Source organism: Hyla sarda, unplaced genomic scaffold (genome assembly GCF_029499605.1).
Source record: "Hyla sarda isolate aHylSar1 unplaced genomic scaffold, aHylSar1.hap1 scaffold_826, whole genome shotgun sequence".
Taxonomy (NCBI): Eukaryota; Metazoa; Chordata; class Amphibia; order Anura; family Hylidae; genus Hyla; species Hyla sarda.
The window spans coordinates 20691-36182 of NW_026610853.1; the positions used below are offsets into that span (position 1 = coordinate 20691).

General features: G+C 40.9%; 1 long non-coding RNA gene across 2 annotated transcripts; it reads right to left on the reverse strand.

Annotated features, from left to right (window-relative positions):
• Positions 1-70: 70 nt before the first annotated feature.
• LOC130347225 (uncharacterized) lies at positions 71-13421 on the reverse strand. Of its 2 annotated transcripts, XR_008885194.1 has the most exons (6): positions 12944-13421; positions 1849-1933; positions 911-951; positions 750-816; positions 485-649; positions 71-382 (listed from the first exon to the last, which is right to left on the reverse strand). It is a non-coding gene; the product is annotated as an uncharacterized LOC130347225 (long non-coding RNA). The 2 variants fall into 2 exon arrangements; XR_008885195.1 differs by lacking the exon at positions 911-951.
• Between the last annotated feature and the right edge of the window lie 2071 nt (positions 13422-15492).

Consider the following 15492-nt stretch of genomic DNA (forward strand, 5'->3'; position numbering starts at 1 on the left):
GGTCATCCATGTTTTGCTAACTCTATTTTCACACACAGAAATAAATAAATGAGTCGAACAAGTCAAAGAACAGTTTAAAAAAAGGGGAACTTTATTTATTATTTATTAAAATGTTTGTGTAGGGGATTTTTTGTAACCTCCCATCACTCACAAAGAGCGTACAGTAACTAATACTCAGGACAGGAAAAACCTCCAGAGGGGAGGAAACCTGTAGGGAATCCATGGCTACTGTATGGCCCTTCCTCTGGGCATACTAAAGGAGGTTACCTCTATAATTTGGGCAAATGTTTCTGTGTATGTGCATGATTCCTAGGCCTGTGCCTTCATCCAACGTCTTGCTGTAGGTCCCGAAATGCTACTCCATGTCCTGGAAATAGTGCATCTAAGATAGGGGACAAAAAAGATAGATTATTTACATGTTTATCATAAAAATACACATGGAACTGCAATAAAGACCTTTTGGACAAAACAATGTAACACTTACCAGTCACAGTCATGTGCATGACTTTGCATTCCCGTGTCCCTACACAGTGTCCAGCACCGGCCCCTCACTGATGAACAGGACCAGTGTTATTTCTGGGGCTATGCCTTCATCCAACGTCTTGCTGTAGGTCCGGAAATGCTACTCCATGTCCTGGAGATAGTGCATCTAAGATAAGAAAAAAAAGATAGATTATTTACATGTTTATCATAGAAATACACATGGAACTGCACTAAAGATCTTTTGGACACAACAATGTAACACTTACCAGTCACAGTCATGTGTATGACTTTGCATTCCCGCGTCCCTACACAGTGTCCAGCACCGGCCCCTCACTGATGGAAAATGAACAGGAGCAGTGTTATTTCTGCTCAGTGCTGCTCTTTGGTGGACAATGGTTATGACATCACATGTTTGACACACTGTTACCTCCTGGGAGTTCTATTTCAGTAGTGCTGCTCTCTGATTGGCTGAAAATCAAAAAAGCTTTCTAATATATTCTGTATGACTGTTATTTAAGGTTTTTGACAAATTTTATTAAAATGGCGCCACTCCCTGTGGGTGCGTTATATTTGTTTCTCCTAACCAGACATTCTGTATAAGTAATATAATTTGGTGGCCCCAACAGCCTCGGCCCATAGGTTTCTTACATAGATCAATGCTACTCCGGTAGGCTCAATGAGCAGCGCTGGCCGCCGGGACGTCTGACGAGTGACGTCCCTGACGTTGCGGTCTGGAACGAAGGATGTCACTAGTCATACGTCCCAGCAGCCATTGATTTAAAGTGGTCATGGCTCCTGCTGCCAGTTCAAGATCAGACACCATGGCCCTAGATTGACATACTGCAACACCGATCCCCTGTGGCTGCCCACCTGTTGCAAAACTACAACTCTCAGCCTTCGGCTGTCAGGGCATGCTGGGAGCAGGGGCGGGTCCAGAGTCGAGTCTCGGGAGGGGCGCTATTAGAGTATTTTGTGTTGGTGGACAGAAGATTACGGAACTTACAATATTATTAAATGTATCATACAGTCCTAACCTTGTTTAAGACTCTTAGGCCGTGCTCATATGTCAGAAAAATAATCATATATACCAATTGCCACAGAATGGGAAAGTGCTAAGGCTCTATAGTGAGGAGAATACGCAGTGATATCAGTGACTACAGGTGACGTCTTATCATTGTGTATTCTCCTCATTATAGAGAAGACGTCACCTGTAATCACTGATATCATTGTGTATTCTCCTCAATATAGAGATCAGTGATTACAGGTGACGTCTTCTCTATAGTGAGGAGAATACACAATGATATCAGTGATTACAGGTGACGTCTTCTCTATAGTCTTTCCTTATCTAATTCAGATGGTACATACCGCCAGGATTTGTTCCAGCTAAATCTTCTCTCTGCAGAACTTGATGCCCAGACGTCTCCTCACTATGCCAATGCATTCTGATCCTCTATATGAAAACAATAATTATTATAATACTGCCAAACACTGTATTCTTTGAATATAATACTGTCACACACCCTCCTAATATAATTCTGACATACTGTACCCCCTGAATAGACAACACACTGTACCCTCTGAATATAATACCACCATACACTGTACCCTCTGAATATAATACTACCACACACTGTGCCCTCTAAATTTAATACTACCAAACACTGCACCCTCTGAATATAATACTATCACACGCTGCACCCTCTAAATATAATACTATCACACACTGTACCCACTGAATATAATACTAACACACACTGTGCCCTCTAAATCTAATACTACCACACAGTGCATTCTCTGAATATAACTTGCTGTGCTGTAACTACCCTCTGAGTAAAATACCGTAATGTATTGTGGCCCCTAAAAAACGTACCACCCCAGAAATTCCTCACAATATACACTATACTTCTGAAAGGCAAAACACTCTGTGCCTTCACATATAGTAATAATGCCCCATCTTGTGCCCCTACATATAATATGACCTGTCCTGTTCCCCCACATAATAATGCCCTCTGTGCTGTGCCCCTCACATAGAATGCTCCTGTCATGTGCCCCACACATTTAATGCCCCCTGTGCTGTGCCCTTCACATATAATGCCCCCATTCTTTGCCCCTCACATATAATGCATCCATCATGCGCCCCTCATATATAAAGCCCCCATCATGCGTCCCGCACATATAATGCCCTTATCATGCGCCCCTCACATATAATGCCCCCTGTGCTGTGCCCTTCACATATAAAGCCCCATGTCCTGTCCACTCAGGGGGCATTATATGTGAGGAGCACAGCACAGGGGGCAATATATGTGAGGGGAACAGCACAGGGGGCAATATATGTGAGGGGAACAGCACAGGGGGCAATATATGTGAGGGGCACAGCACAGGGGGCATTATAAGTGTGGGGTACATAACAGGGGGCATTATATCATATAATGTCCCCCTGTGCTGTGCCCCACACATATAATGCCCCCTGTGCTGTGCCCCACACATATAATTTATATGTGTGGCACAGCACAAGGGGCATTATATGTGAGGGGCACAGCACAGGGGGCATTATATGTGAGGGGCACAGCACAGGGGGCATTATATGTGAGGGGCACAGCACAGGGGGGCATTATATCATATAATGCCCCCCTGTGCTGTGCCCCACACATATAATGCACCCTGTGCTGTGTGCCCCACACATATAATTTATATGTGTGGCACAGCACAGGGGGCATTAGGTGAGGGGCACAGCACAGGGGACATTATATGATATAATGCCCCCCTGTCCTGTGCCCCTCACATATAATGCCCCCTGTGCTGTGCCCCTCACATATAATGTCCCCTGTGTTGTGCCCCTCACATAATGCCCCCTGTGCTGTGCCACACATATAAATTATATGTGAAGGGCACAGGACAGGGGGCATTATGTGAGGGGCACAGCACAGGGGGCATTATATGTGAAGGGCACAGGACAGGGGGCCCCCTGTCATGTGCTCTTCACATATAATGCCCCCTGTGCTTTGCCCTGCAGACCAGGGACATGCACAGACATTTTGGAGGGCAGGGGCTCAAGTAAAAAAGAGGGCACTTTTCATAATTTAAAAAACGTCTGCCAGACTTAATGGGCAGATGTGCTGCGGCCCAGGGACACAGTGGCCTCCCGCCAGGCTTTCTCGACATTCTTAGCCCCCATAAAAGTTGGTGTTTTTGTAAAATCGAGTCAAGAACAGTTTCTATGAAGGTCTGCCATGTGTATATACACTTTGGCTGTGCTGTCAGTCTTATTTACAGAAAAGATATGACAGCTGCCCTATAATATACTGTATTATAGAGGAGATTTATCAAACCTGTGCAGAGAAAGAGCGGTGCAGTCGCCCATAGCAACCAATCAGATCGTTTTGCGGAAGGATTTTCCTCTGCAAAGGTTTTAATAAATCTCCCCCTATATGCCCCCACCTGAGCTCTATATGACAGAACCCAGCACCCATCACCAATCACCCATTACCCATCCCCAATCACCCATCCCCAATCACCCAGCACCCATCACCCATCCCCAATCACCTAGCACCAATCACCCAGCACCCATCACCAATCACCCAGCACCAATCACCCAGCACCAATCACCCAGCACCCATCACCCATCCCCAATCACCTAGCACCAATCACCCAGCACCCATCACCAATCACCCAGCACCAATCACCCAGCACCAATCACCCATCACCCATCCCCAATCACCCAGCACTCATCACCCATCCCCAATCACCCAGCACCAATCACCCAGCACCAATCACCCAGCACCCATCACCCAGCACCCATCACCAATCACCCACCTTACGCAGGAATCTCCACACAGCTCTGGTTCTTACACTGAAGAGATGGACACCACACTAATATATGCTTACAGTCTACAATATACTAAAGTTGGCAAAAAAACATAATTATAAATATACAAAGATGGCGAGGCATAGCACAGCATACAGGATGGAGGCAGGGAAGCTCCGCCTCCATTGCGCACAAGACTGACTTCGCATACTAGCAATGTGGGGCAATACCTAGAAAATGGAAAGACCAATTTTTGTATACTGCACTGTAACCTAGTGTATTGGGTTTAGTGCGAGTAAACAGCCTGTCAGTTTCCCTTTAATTATATACCGTACCTCCCCTTAATTCCCTATATACTGTGCCACCATTCATCTATTAATTCCCTATATACTGTGCCACCATTAATGAACTATATACTGTGCCACCATTCATCTATTAATTCCCTATATAATGTGCCACCATTCATCTATTAATTCCCTATATACTGTGCCACCATTAATGAACTATATACTGTGCCACCATTCATCTATAAATTCCCTATATACTGTGCCCCTATTAATTCCCTATATACTGTGCCACTATTAATGAACTATATACTGTGCCACCATTCATCTATTAATTCCCTATATACTGTGCCACCATTAATGAACTATATACTGTGCCACCATTCATCTATTAATTCCCTATATACTGTGCCACCATTCATCTAATAATTCCCTATATACTGTGCCACCATTCATCTATTAATTCCCTATATACTATGTCACCATTAATGAACTATATACTGTGCCACCATTCATCTATTAATTCCCTATATACTGTGCCACTATTAATGAACTATATACTGTGCCACCATTCATCTATTAATTCCCTATATACTGTGCCACTATTAATGAACTATATACTGTGCCACTATTAATGAACTATATACTGTGCCACCATTCATCTATTAATTCCCTATATACTGTGCCACCATTCATCTATTAATTCCCTATATACTTTGCCACTATTAATGAACTATATACTGTGCCACTATTAATGAACTATATACTGTGCCACCATTCATCTATTAATTCCCTATATACTGTGCCACCATTCATCTATTAATTCCCTATATACTGTGCCACCATTAATGAACTATATACTGTGCCACCATTCATCTATTAATTCCCTATATACTGTGCCAACATTAATGAACTATATACTGTGCCACTAATATTTAACTATACTGTGCCACCACTAAGGGTGCATTCACACGTGCGTATTTTCTGCTGCAGATCTGCTGCAGATTTGCTTTAGCAGATTTCTCTTCCCATTGTCAATGAGAAGCAAAATCTGCAGCAAAAATAGGCACACGTGAACGCACCCTAAGGATCTACACACAGTGCCAGCATACATAAAAATATAATGTTCCAATATAATGAAATATATGCTGTGCTCCCATAAATTCCCTATATACTGTGCTTACATTCCTCTATTAATTCCCTAATAATGTGCTTCATACAATAAATACAAGCACATAACATAAAGGCACATACAGTACATAGGTAATATACACACATACAGTACATAGGTAATATACACACATACAGTACATAGGTAATATACACACATACAGTGCATAGGTAATATACACACATACAGTACATAGGTAATATACACACATACAGTGCATAGGTAATATACACACATACAGTACATAGGTAATATACACACATACAGTACATAGGTAATATACACACATACAGTGCATAGGTAATATACACACATACAGTACATAGGTAATATACACACATACAGTGCATAGGTAATATACACACATACAGTGCATAGGTAATATACACACATACAGTGCATAGGTAATATACACACATACAGTACATAGGTAATATACACACATACAGTACATAGGTAATATACACACATACAGTGCATAGGTAATATACACACACACAGTGCATAGGTAATATACACACACACAGTGCATAGGTAATATACACACATACAGTGCATAGGTAATATACACACATACAGTGCATAGGTAATATACACACATACAGTACATAGGTAATATACACACATACAGTACATAGGTAATATACACACATACAGTACATAGGTAATATACACACATACAGTGCATAGGTAATATACACATACAGTGCATAGGTAATATACACACATACAGTACATAGGTAATATACACACATACAGTGCATAGGTAATATACACACATACAGTGCATAGGTAATATACACACATACAGTGCATAGGTAATATACACACATACAGTACATAGGTAATATACACACATACAGTCCATAGGTAATATACACACATACAGTGCATAGGTAATATACACACATACAGTGCATAGGTAATATACACACATACAGTGCATAGGTAATATACACACATACAGTGCATAGGTAATATACACACATACAGTGCATAGGTAATATACACACATACAGTGCATAGGTAATATACACACATACAGTACATAGGTAATATACACACATACAGTGCATAGGTAATATACACACATACAGTACATAGGTAATATACACACATACAGTGCATAGGTAATATACACACATACAGTGCATAGGTAATATACACACATACAGTGCATAGGTAATATACACACATACAGTGCATAGGTAATATACACACATACAGTGCATAGGTAATATACACACATACAGTGCATAGGTAATATACACACATACAGTACATAGGTAATATACACACATACAGTACATAGGTAATATACACACATACAGTACATAGGTAATATACACACATACAGTACATAGGTAATATACACACATACAGTACATAGGTAATATACACACATACAGTACATAGGTAATATACACACATACAGTGCATAGGTCATATACACACATACAGTACATAGGTAATATACACACATACAGTACATAGGTAATATACACACATACAGTACATAGGTAATATACACACATACAGTGCATAGGTAATATACACACATACAGTACATAGGTAATATACACACATACAGTACATAGGTATTATACACACATACATAGAGACACTGACACATACATACAACATGGAATATATACTAAAAGATATAGCCAATAGGCACATCATACATACAGGTACACACATACAATCACTCACAGATATACACACACATACATAGATTTACTTGCTCATATATATATATATATATATATATATATATACACACACACACATATATACATACACACACATATATATATACATACATACACATACATACATACATACACATACATACACATACACAGACAGATTCACTTGCTCACATATATATATACACACACATACATACACACATATATACACACACACATATATACATACACACACATACACACACATATACATACATACATATATACATACATACACACACACATATATACATACACACACATACATATACACACACACACATACATACACACATATATACATACACACACATACATATATACATACATATACATACACACACATACACACATATATACATACACACACATACATACACACATATATACATACATACACACACATACACACATATATACATACATACACATACATACACACATATATACATACATACACACACATACATACACACACATATATACATACATACACACACATACACACATATATACATACACACACAGTGGTGTGGAAATTGAAAAAAAAACTACTTGTCCAAGGGACTAAAGCGGAACACAATCTACTTGTCCCTCAAGAAAATCTACTTGTCCTGGTTGATGAAATAATTTCAACCAAAATAGTCTGATCCCCCCCCACTAGACCACCAGGGATGGATATAAGATCCCTTTAGACACTGCTGACAGCGGTGATCTAATGGGTTAATAGGTGATCGCAGCATGCCAGGCTATTAGCGGAGGGAGAGCTGTAGCTCCTCTTACACCCCAGACAAGCCCAGAAAAGTCTAGATGTAACTTTTTGATCACCTTATAAAACATTTCTCATATGAAGTGACCAAAAATTAGCAATTCTGGACTATTCTTTACATTTACACCGTTCACTGTACGGTTTAATTAACATTATATTTTAATAGTCTGGACATTTCCACATGTAGCGATACCACTTATGTTTATTTTTGTACATTATTTTTATTTAAAGAAAATTGGAAACTTTTATTAGGAAAGGGGCTTATTCACATGTATACGCACTTTATAAAATATTTTAATCACTATTTTTCAGTCTCAATAGGGACTTATGTGTTACTGGGGGGGGAGGGGGGTTCTGCTTCTCCAGTTTATGTGCTGCATTTTGTGTCAGAAAATGCTGGAAGTTGCATTTAGTTACTAGATAACTACAACTCCCAGCATGCCCTGATACAGCCTATGGTTCTGTGGGTGTTGCAGCATGTTGCACTGTATAGTACAGTTAAGGTTATTGGGGGACATGCTGGGAGTTGTAGTTTTGGTTTGTGTCAGCTGCAGAGCCATAGGATGTGTCAAGGAATACTGGGAATTGCAATTAGTAACTACAACACCCAGCATGCCCTGATGCAGCCTATGGCTCTGCAGCTGGGGGATTCTGGGGGTGCAATTTAGTGCGGGTGCCACTAAAAATAAATAAAATTAGATGGCTCGACGTGACAGTCCGCTCCTACACCCGCCACACACACACCCGCCACTGCCCCCCCCCCCAACATCATACATTACATACACTCACACATACACTCACACCATACATATGCACACATCATACATACACCTGCCGCTGCCCCCCCACATCATACATCACATACACACACATCACACTTAGACATTATACACACATCATACATTACATACACATCACACATAGACATCATACACACATACACTCACACCATTCATATCCACCAGTGTTTCCCAACCAGGGTGCCTCCAGCTGTTGCAAAACTATAACTCCCAGCATGCCCAGGGCATGCTGGGAGTTGTAGTTTTGCAACAGCTGGAGGCACCCTGGTTGGGAAACACTGATATACACCATACATATATATCATATACATCATATACATATACATATCATATATATCATACATATCATATATCATATACATCATACATTCACCTGCCCCCCATCATACATTACATACACACATCACACATACACTCACACCCTACATATACAACCACCCTTCCTGCCGCCGCCGCCTGTATTCTCGGTCTCCTCACCTGAGCCGCCATGAGTGGACATCAGAGCTGTAGTCCCGGCCGGTGTGAGGTCAGATTTCCGTCCTCCCCCTCCCCCCCTGCTCTGTGTTTTCCCCGTGCAAACAAGCAACCTCCCCGTGTTGGATTAGGTCCTGTGGAGACAGGGGGAGGGGGAGGGATAGAGCTGTGTGCGGGGGATGGAGCTGTGCACGGAGCTGTCTACATCCTCTCTCTCCCCCTGCTGTGTCTTCTGAGCTCCGTCCATCCTCCGGGAGGGGAGATAAGGGGGCTCTGCAGTCAGCTGGAGGCCGCCGCCCCCTCCATACACTCTGAGCGCCGGTGTGAGGTGTAGACTTCCATCGGCTCCTGCGCCTCACACCGACATTAAAGAAAAATAAGGGGGGGAAGTCTGTCTGTCCCTGCCCGATACAGGGCTAAATCTATAAACAATTCACCTGCCCGGCGCCCAAAACTACTTGTCCCGGGCGTCGGGCTATAGGATTTCCACATCCCTGACACACATACATACACACATATACACATACATACACACATATATACATACATACACATACATACATATACACATAGATTCACTTGCTCACATATATACATACACACACACACTGACATACAATCACTCACATATATACATACACACACTGACATACAATCACTCACATATATACATACACACACTGACATACAATCACTCACATATATACACACACACTGACATACAATCACTCACATATATACACACACACTGACATACAATCACTCACATATATACACACACACTGACATACAATCACTCACATATATACATATACACACACACTGACATACAATCACTCACATATATACATACACACACTGACATACAATCACTCACATATATACATACACACACTGACATACAATGACTCACATATATACACACACACACTGACATACAATCACTCACATATATACATACACACACACACTGACATACAATCACTCACATATATACATACACACACTGACATACAATCACTCACATATATACATACACACACTGACATACAATCACTCACATATATACACACACACTGACATACAATCACTCACATATATACACACACACTGACATACAATCACTCACATATATACACACACACTGACATACAATCACTCACATATATACATATACACACACACTGACATACAATCACTCACATATATACATACACACACTGACATACAATCACTCACATATATACATACACACACTGACATACAATCACTCACATATATACACACACACACTGACATACAATCACTCACATATATACATACACACACACACTGACATACAATCACTCACATATATACATACACACACTGACATACAATCACTCACATATATACATACACACACTGACATACAATCACTCACATATATACACACACACTGACATACAATCACTCACATATATACACACACACTGACATACAATCACTCACATATATACATATACACACACACTGACATACAATCACTCACATATATACATACACACACTGACATACAATCACTCACATATATACATATACACACACACTGACATACAATCACTCACATACATACATACACACACACTGACATACAATCACTCACATATATACATATACACACACTGACATACAATCACTCACATATATACATATACACACACACTGACATACAATCACTCACATATATACATATACACACACACACTGACATACAATCACTCACATATATACACACACACACACTGACATACAATCACTCACATATATACATATACACACACTGACATACAATCACCCACATATATACATATACACACACTGACATACAATCACTCACATATATACATATACTCACACTGACATGCAATCACTCACATATATACATACACACTGACATACAATCACTCACATATATACACACACACACTGACATACAATCACTCACATATATACATATACACACACTGACATACAATCACTCACATATATACATATACACACACTGACATACAATCACTCACATATATACATATACACACTGACATACAATCACTCACATATATACATATACACACACTGACATACAATCACCCACATATATACATACACACACTGACATACAATCACTCACATATATACATACACACACACACACATACAATCACTCACATATATACACACACACACACACTGACATACAATCACTCACATATATACACACACACACACACTGACATACAATCACTCACATATATACATATACACACTGACATACAATCACTCACATATATACATACACACACTGACATACAATCACTCACATATATACACACACACACACTGACATACAATCACTCCCATATATACACACACACACACTGACATACAATCACTCACATATATACATATACACACACTGACATACAATCACTCACATATATACATATACACACACTGACATACAATCACCCACATATATACATAAACACACACACACTGACATACAATCACTCACATATATACACACACACACACTGACATACAATCACTCACATATATACATATACTCACACTGACATGCAATCACTCACATATATACATACACACACTGACATACAATCACTCACATATATACACACACACACACTGACATACAATCACTCACATATATACACACACACACACACTGACATACAATCACTCACATATATACACACACACACACTGACATACAATCACTCACATATATACACACACACACTGACATACAATCACTCACATATATACATATACACACACTGACATACAATCACTCACATATATACACACACACACACTGACATACAATCACTCACATATATACATATACACACACTGACATACAATCACTCACATATATACATACACACACACACTGACATACAATCACTCACATATATACACACACACACTGACATACAATCACTCACATATATACATACACACTGACATACAATCACTCACATATATACATATACACACACACTGACATACAATCACTCACATATATACATACACACTGACATACAATCACTCACATATATACACACACACACTGACATACAATCACTCACATATATACATATACACACACTGACATACAATCACTCACATATATACATATACACACACTGACATACAATCACTCACATATATTTACAGTTACTTACAGTAAGGCCCCATCCATCCCTCTCTGCACATACATAGAGATAGACACACACACATATATGTGTGTATATATATATATATATATATATATATATATATATATATATATACACACACACTGACATACAATCACTCACATATATTTACAGTTACTTACAGTAAGGGCTGCTTAGACTGGTTTGTGGCCGGACATGTTGTGGGCGGGGCCTCCATTTGCCTCCCTCTGCCTCCTCTGCTCCTGTCTCCTCCGTGTGGAGAGAAGCAAAGAAATGGCAGATAATGACAGGGTGAGTGGCGCCCCCTTGCTGCAGGGAGGGCACAGCACCCTCCATTAAACCACATACAAATCTCCAGCAATGGATCCTTTTTACTTCACTTGTCAGCCTGAGTCTGCACCTCCTTTTGTGAGGGCACTAGAGGGGCAGGTGAGGAAAAGGGCAGGGGCTCCAGCCCCCTTTCACTCCTATGTGTGCACGTCCCTGCTGCAGACCCTCATTAAATATTCCCTTTTCTCTGACCCCCCTCCTCCTAACAGTGGCGCATATCCTGTTTCCATAATCCCCTGGACCCTGAGCATACCCTTACTTACAGTATGCAGGCCGCAGGGACGGGTCCTCCAGGCGCCGGCGCGATGATGTGACGTCATCGCGCCGGCCTTTAGTGGATCTCGTCCCCGCAGCTCACACGCTGTGTACTCACAGCGTGTGTGTAAGGTTAGTGCAGTGTTTCCCAACCTTTTTCGGGTCGTGGCACACCTCGTAAAAAAAATTTTTCGCGGGGCACCGCTACCGAGGTTGACGAGCAAAAAAAAAGAGGGAAAAAACGCACTGCACTATATCTATTTATCTGTCTCACTGTCACTCAGTACTTACTGCACTTGTCTCCTTGGAGGACCGGACTATAGTAAAAAAAAAAAATATATATATATATATATGTATATATATATATATATATATATATATATATATATATATATGAACAAATTCCTATGCACACTGCATATATCTTATCTTGCATATATCTTATTTTCCCCCACATTAGGCTGGCAGTATAGTCCCCACACATTAGGTTGGCAGTATAGTCCCCCCACATTAGGTTGGCAGTATAGTCCCCCCACATTAGGTTGGCAGTATAGTCCCCCCCACATTAGGTTGGCAGTATAGTCTCCCTACATTAGTTTGGCAGTATAGTCCCCCCACATTAGGTTGGCAGCATAGTCCCCCCACATTAGGCCCCGCATAGTCCCCCCACATTAGGCCCCCGCATAGTCCCCCCACATTAGGCCCCCGCATAGTCCCCCCACATTAGGCCCCGCATAGTCCCCCCACATTAGGCCCCGCATAGTCCCCCCACTTTAGGCCCCGCATAGTCCCCCCACATTAGGCCCCGCATAGTCCCCCCACATTAGGCCCCGCATAGTCCCCCCACATTAGGGCCCGCATAGTCCCCCCACATTAGGCCCCGCATAGTCCCCCCACATTAGGCCCCGCATAGTCCCCCCACATTAGACCCCGCATAGTCCCTGCAAGGGATAACTATAATCTACTCAGTACCCCTGGTACTGGTTCTCTGTCTTTTCTGTACCCCTGGTACTAGGTCCAATTTGGCTTAAGGCTTGTACTGGCCAGGAGAGCGTCTTGTCAGGTGTGGAAAAAATACATGCACACAAGATGCCTTCTAAGTACGCTCTGTTTTACTATTTGCCAACGTTCATATATATATACCATGTTGCTTAATAGTTACAAGTCAGCAGAACACAAGAACAGGATGTACGTGCACAACAGTTAGGAATCAGCAGTTGAGATAACGAGAAGTACGATACGAGCCTTGCGGTTACAAACGGCAGAATCAAGATATATCATACAAGATTACAGAATTAAGATACACATCATACAACATTACAGATCTGTATTATTCTATCAAGACTCTTGTACCCTTCAATCCCCTCTTAAAACCAGTTGTCACTTTAGACAACTTGGTTTTTCTTGTTTTCTATTTTCTTTTGAAAAGTCTTTATGTAGGCAGTATAGCCTTCTGCTGAGTGACGGTGAAGTAGAGGGACTTGGGTGTCTGATGAGGTGGAGAGGAGGATTTTAGTATCTGCAGCAGGTCTTGGCTTGCAGCGTTTCATACATAAGAAAATAAGTTTTATTGATGCATATACTATAAGGGCAATGACAGTAATGTGTATTATGAGCTGCAGAACGCCCCCTATCCATCCTCCTACGCCCTTGAGCCAGGTAGCGGGATTCAATATTGAAAAGGTATCCCCCCACCACTTATCCCTGTTGATTTCATTGTCTTTGGCATATTTGTCCCTCAATTTTTGTATGTTCTCAAGCTGGTGGTGCATCTGAATTGTTCCTGAAGTGTCTATGTAATGGCAACAAGTAGGACCTATGATTTGACACATCCCTCCTTGAGCTGCTGTGAGATAGTCCAAGACTATTGCGTGTTGGTTAGTCACTATCATCAGTTGATTTTGCACGGACACAGAGGTATTAGTAATTTCTAAAATGTCATATATTTGGTCGTCGAGGTAGTTAGTGGCTTCGACTAACTTATCCCATATTTGCATCACCATTGGATATATAAAAATGGTGCTAAAAAGCTTGTTGGTTATTCCCATTTGTACAACATGTGGCCTACCGTTTTCCCTTTCTTTGTTATCTGCTGCTCTTCGGTATAACATATGTTTAGGAGCTG